Source organism: Pteropus vampyrus, unplaced genomic scaffold, assembly GCF_000151845.1.
Source record: "Pteropus vampyrus isolate Shadow unplaced genomic scaffold, Pvam_2.0 Scaffold170, whole genome shotgun sequence".
Lineage (NCBI taxonomy): Eukaryota > Metazoa > Chordata > Mammalia > Chiroptera > Pteropodidae > Pteropus > Pteropus vampyrus.
The window spans coordinates 1,973,283-1,980,215 of NW_011888951.1; positions in this window are offsets into that span (position 1 = coordinate 1,973,283).

The window sequence follows — 6,933 nt, forward strand, 5'->3', positions numbered from 1 at the left end:
ACCTGCTTTCCAGCCAGGCAACTTGCTTAGGTTTCTCTTCTGGCAACACCACAAACTCAACCTGGCCAACTCATCCCTCTCACCTTCTCCTCCCAGCAAGTACTTGTCCACGTGCCTGTGCACACCCACCTAAGCAAAAGGCACAACTAGACATCCCTCCAGAAATCTGAGCGGCATTCCTACTTTCTCTCTCAGACGCATCCCCATTCATTCAGACCCCAAATCCTGTCCATTCTGCCGCCTTGTATCTCTGAAGTCTATCCCCACCTCTCCAGCCTCCCTCTGTCAGCCCAGCCTCTATCATTCCCTGCCTGGACCAGTGTAGTTTCTATCATCCTGCCTGGGTTACTGCCCTCTGGCTTGACCCTTCTGCCTCATCCTCCACCCTGTCATGTCGCACAATCTTATTGGTCATGTCCCTCAGCTGCTTATAACCCTCAGTGACTCCCTACCACCTAGCAGATAAGTCCAAGGCTCTACGTAGGCATTTGAGGCCCTCTCTGATCTCTGCCCTCCCCTTGTCATATTCGCCTTTCCAGCCAGGCTTTTCCCATGTTCTACTGCCCTTTGTTCCGCCTGGGCAGGGTTCAGTTCCTCATTGGCTGTGGCCAGGGACCTCCCTTGGGTCCTTGCCACATGGACATCCCATCATTTTTGCTACATTCTATTCAGTAGAAGTGAATTGGTAGGTCTAAGCCACAGGGCACTAATACCAGGAGGTGGAGGTCCCTGAGGACCATCTCAAAGGCAACCTGCCTTGGATGACAGAGGAATGATGTAGAGGGCATTTTCCTCCTGTCACAGAAGTGGAAACCTCAGTTCAGCGAGGTACCATGACTTCTTTGTGGAGGCACAGCACAGGCAGGGTTCAGCTGATAATGATGACATTTCATAATGGTTTAGATTTGTGATATTTAAATAACAACAAGCCTTCACACAGGGCTTCATTTACAAAGCTTCTGCACACCCCTTTGGAGACTTTTCCACCAAAGCTTATGGCTTCAGAGAGGAAATATGGAGTCCAGACTTCAGGGGGTATGGGTGGAGGGCACAGACTTGACTTAAGGGGAGCAGTACTGTGTGTAGTTTAAGACAATAGACTCCGGGTCAGATGGTCCAGGCCCAAATCCCAACTCCTCCAAGCTCTCTCACTTCTAATTGGTCCTTAGCATCTCTGAGCTTCCATTTCCCTCTCTGCAAAATGGAGAGACTAATAGTACTTATGTCCTCAGCTTCTTCATCTGTAAAATGGGGATGTTCTCATCTGGTTGATGACATAACTAAAAGCTGATATTTGGAAAGCACCTGGAATCAGGCCTGCACTGAGACAGCAGGATCACAGACGACCCCTGCCTCTCCCGGCCTGAGAGTCACCTCCGCCCCATGCTGGGTATAGCTGCAGCCATCGAATGGGGCCAACAGGGACCCAGGTCTTCTGTTTCAAAGCCTGAGCCTGAGGCCCTGAGTGCCAGCTGCCCTCCGTGGAAGGCCTGGCAGGCGTCATGTGTATTGAGCATGGTCACGGCAGCAGAGTGGGGCATAAAGAGCCTCGGACTGGGAGCGAGGAGGCCCACAATGAGGCTTTCTCCTATCTGGGCTATGGTTTCCCCATCTGTGAAAGGGGAACAGGGAATGGGACTAGGTGGTCTCCAAGGTCCCTTTCTGCTTTCAGGGGGAAGGTTTCCTGAAGGAGGTGAGCAGGGAGGCAGAGGTTTGGGTGTAGGGATGGAATGGCGGCCGGCCTCTCCCTTCCTGCAGCCAAGCAGCCCAGCCATCGTGAAGGCCACCTGCTCAGTGAGTGACCTCCCAGAGGAGAGAATGTCAAGCAGGGCACTGCCCAGTGCTCCAGGGAGGAAGCTGATTGCATCAGGTGGGAGGTGGCCACCAGGTTCTGTGCTATGTCTTTGGGCCTGGCCCAGCTGCTGCTCGCCAGGTCTGGACAGAGCAGCTGTTGTCAGCCCACCATCACAATTCCCAGGAGAAACTGGAGATTTAGAGCCTCCCCCTACATTTTATCATCTGAGGATTAGAAGAGATCGTGCTTATAAAGTAGCTGGCACAGAGTAGGTGCTCAAGAAATAGCTGCAGTTAGGCTAATGATGATGATTTCATTATAATTAGAGTCAGGAGGCTTCAGTTTGAGTCCCCAGCTCTCTTATTATTTTGCTGTGTGGCTATGGACAAGTCACTTATTGTCTCTAGCCTTGGCATCTGCCTCATGAACTTTATAATGGAGATCTCTGCCTCAGTTTACTGTGATTATCCAATTGAAACATAGGGTGAAAGTTTTGACCCTATGTTTCAATTGGATAATCACAGTAAACTAGGCCATGTCTGAGAAGCATATACTCAGTATCTGAACATTTATTGAGTATCTACTATGTGCCAGGCCCTATCTTGAAGAAGCTTAAAGACAAAGGAAGGAGGAAACATTTTTTCCTGGGCCTCTCGTCTGGGAGCAGGAGATGAAGGGACAAATCAGAGAAGTGCCTACAACTGGCTGAGGTCACAGGCATTCATTACATGGCCTGTGCCATGTGACAGTCATCTCTGAGTGCTGTACACCAGAGACCATCCTTTCTGAACTGAAAACAGGCTCCCAGACACTGACAAAAGATGCGTGCTTTGGGGACATCAGGACCAGTGTTGGAGTCAGCAATGACTTGGAGAGTCTAGGTCCTGGGGACAGAGTGGCAGTGACTGAGTTTCAGAGAAGGAATACTTCCTTTTAGCACAAGTGACTGAGGGAGGTCTGGGAGAGGCAGGAGTGGACTGGCAGTAAGGAGGTAAGAGCATGCCCAGCAGAGGGCCTGTCGGGGGTCCTGCAGAGCCTGAGACCTTTGGTGACAGCTGCACTAGAACAGGGGATGAGGCCTGGAAAGAGGGCAGCCAGAGCTTCATGGGGAAGAGCACATAATGGCCCTGAAGAACTACTATGTGGTCTCTGAAGTTTGGTTCTTGCCCTCATCTTTAGTTTTATTCCTCTTAGTTCCCTTGAACCTTACTCTAAACTACTTAGCCTTCTCCAAACATGATGTGCTGTTTCATACCTCCCTGTGTAGCTACTGTTCCCTCTGCCTAGAAAGCAGACTCCATCCATCAAAACCCAGCTCAAATCTCACTTCCCCCTTGAAGCCTTCCTTCATACAACGTACAACTTCATACAATAATATTTATGAATGTCTTCTGTGGGTGCCTTCCGGACTTTATCTTAGTCCTCACAAGAACCCTGTAGTCCCATTTTACAGATGTGGGAACTGAGGCATAGCTAGGCTAAGTACCTTGCCCACGGCAGCAGAGTGGGGCGTAAAGAGCCTCAGACTGGGAGCGAGGAGGCCCACAATGAGGCTTTCCACAGAGCTAGCATGTGGAAGTTGAATCCACTCTACTCTGCCTGACTTCAAAGCCTTTGCTCTTTCCGGAATGGTCAGAAAAGTGGGGGTGTGATAAATGTAGTGCAGATGGCTGGTGGGGTGTTGAGAGACCCCTCACAGACCACCTCCTGGAAATCTAGGGTGGAGGAGGTGTCAAGAGAGAAGGTGGGTAGCCGTGAATCGGCAGTCAGGTGGGAGAGGATGAGTGCAGAGATGAAGTCAGAGTTGGGGCTGGGGAAGGACAAAGTGGGACAGCGGAGCAGCAGCTGTGAGACTCCCAAGCGATAGGGTCACCACCTGCAGGAGCACAGCTGGGGTGGGCAGCCGGAGATCTGGCTGACCCTGTACTGCAAGGGATTTGCCATCTTCATGGGGCTGGAACTGTCTCAGACAGGGGAGAGCCCTTGGAGCTCAAAAGATAAAGAGCAGCTAAAGAACCAATGAATAGTGGCTCATCTGCTAACGAAAATTATGAGAAAACATTATAGAAGTTAATAATTCAACCCATAACCCAAAAATAAGCAGAGCGTTTGTGTGGGCGAGTGTCTGTGACTTCCTTTCTCAGCTCTTCACGCCCTCCCTTTCCTCTTTCTCAAGTTACAAAAATATGATGAAGCAGATTGCTTTCATCTGTCATTCCTCCCCTCCTCCCATTACCCCCCACCCCAACCCCACCCCCACACCCACAGTCACAGATGGATTCTTGGTGGCAAATCTCAAGGTTGAATGGGTATTAAGATCATACTCTTTGGAATTAGATCAGGTTAAAATTCTGCCTCCATCACCAGGTGTCTACAGGCGAGTCATTTCACTTCTCTAAGTCTCATTTTCCTCATCTGCTAAATGAGATTCTAACATCTGTCTCACAGGGTTGCTGTGAGGAATAAGGGAGAGAACACGAAAGGCTCCAGGCAGGATACAGATCACGTGAGGGGCCCATTGCTCCTCCCTGCCCGCCCCCTGACCCCACCGTGCTTTGCTGTTGCTTTTTAATAGAACCATTCCCAGCCTCTGGCTTTTCTCCAAGGAATCTGCCCCCTAGAGGTTAATCTCTCTATCTTGGGCTTCTCTCTGTCTTCCCTCACCAAGCGTCCAGCACAGAACTGGACCTGGACACACCAGAGGAGTTTATGACTATTGTTAAATTTAATTGAATTGAATAACTGAATTTTAAGCCTTAAAATCCCTATTATTTTTGTAAATAAGTTAATTTGAACTTATATTTCTCTAAAAAAGGGACATCCCCATCCCAAGCTAACTCAGTTATTTGAGTTTCTTCCCCTTTTCCGGGAATATCGGTGGGTTAACGCATGCATTGCTTGCTGCACACTTGCAGGTCCTGCACCCTGCTCACAGCCCGGGCCAGGCCCTGGTGACAACGAGGATCGTTGCTGCCGCAGACGTGGCTAATCTCAGCCTGTGCCCCAGCACTGAGCTCAGAATTCTATGTTCATTGGTGCATTTGATTTTTATTCAAACCTCACAGACACACTGCCAGTTGGGTATTGTGATTCCCCATTGTACCAAGTTCATAACAAGCTCAGGGAAGGAACTGACTTGCCTAGAGTGACCCTTTGTACTAGATTTCACTCTGCCAGCAGGGGCAGGAGAGGAGGTAGGCAGTGCTGGTAGGCCAGCCTCACAAAGGTGTGGGATGTTCCAATCAATTGCCACACCCAGCAGGTGGGGACCTAGCAGGAAGGCCAAGGGCGTGGCCCATCAGTAATCTCAGGGGCCCCAACCCCCCCATGCACAGAGACACACACGCGCGCACACACACACACACGCACATGCACGAACACTTCTTTCCACATGCCCCCTTCTCTCTCCCTCGACCTTCCTTTCTCACTCTCCCCTACTTCCCCCAGACACCGGCAACTCTGGTACACTGTGTAAGGCACATGCAGGTGTGACCTCAGTCAGCGTGTCAGTGTGGGAGTGCGGGCCGCAGGGGAATCCCTGCTCTGCCGGCCATGCCCTGCATGACCTAGGCCAGTTGCTTAACCTCTGAATATCCATGTCCTTCTCTGTGGAATGAGAACAGTCACATCGGCCGGACAGGGCTATGGAAGGATTAATTGGTGTCACAGAGGGAAGGCCAGGCCCCAGCAAGCATCAATGGACACAGGTGTCTTGTCCTTATCCCCTGATGTGGCTGCCAGGACCAAGGACACACAGGAGCCCCAGACTCTTCTTCTAAGTGAGCCCCTGCTCCCCTCTCTGCCTCCCTCTGCCTTTCTTGCTGTTTCCCTTATCCTGACCCAGAACCAGCCTTGGGAAAAGAGCAATGACTTTGAGGAAGACCCCACTCAGAGTCAGGGGCCAGGATTTGGGTTCCTGACTGTGGGACAGTGGGCAAGTCACCTCCCTTCCCTGGGCCTCCGTTTCTTCCTGTGTCAAATGAGGGGGCTGGACTAAGGTGGTGGTTGAGATGATTTCAAGGACAGAAAAACTTTGAGAAGCAGAGAAGTGAGGAAAGGAACAAACATCTTGGCAGAAGAAAATGCACAAATATACATCTGGAGCTGGGAAACCATAGCTTGAGGAATGTGGGGGATGGTATTTTGAGGACTTAAGAGTTTATCTCCAATTTTTGGGATCAGAGGCAGGGTTTATCCTCCCATGGTGCTTGCAAATACACACACACACACACACACACACACACACACACACACACACCCTCCACAAATCTGAGTGGTTTGATTTGGTTCAGCTAGAGAAGGAGATGGGTGACCGCTAGATGATGAGCTGTGCACTCATGTGCTTTTCCTAGATTGTCTCACTTGCTCCTCATGGAAATGCTAGGAAATCAGAACTGGTCTTAACCCCATTCTACAGATGAGCAAACTGAGGCTCAGAGAGATCAAGTGACTTCCCTAAGGGCATACAGCCGTGAGTGGCTGGCAGGAACTGAACTGAGGTCTCTCAGACATAAAGCCCAGATTAAGGGATAACTTCCCTGAGGTTCTGGCTCCAGCCTTCTCATGGCCTTGATGCCACTCACATTTGCATATCAGCACCTTCTAGTTTTCTGGTGGCTTCTCTCCCTACTTACCTGGCAAGTTCGGGAACTAGATCTCCCCTCCGCATTGATATAGGACCCCAGAGTCAAAGCTGCCTTTAGCATCATCTGGCCCAACTGCCTCTTTTACAGAAAAAAAGAAAGTATGTTAAGGGCACACACAGCATGGACCTATGGGAGGAGCTGAGAAAACTCAGGCATAACTTTTATAACTACAGAGGGCAAGATACTTCTTCAGACCTCTACCGGTGCTAGAGTTGAATTTGGACTCGGGACAGGACAGGGTCCGTTTTCTCTAGGGACAGTGGAATAGAGAAGCTGCTCGATGCAGTCCTGCAAGTTTGAGGAACAAGTGAAAAGCAAAGATGACCCACAGGGCCTGCATTTGCACAACAGACCTAAGACCAAAAGGGGAGTGACACACAAGGAACTGCAGTCAATTTGCTCAAATCTTAAGATTCACACTGAACCATCCAGGGAACCCAAAAAAGGGACACACTGGTGACTTACTTCCATGGCATAACACACAGCCTTCGA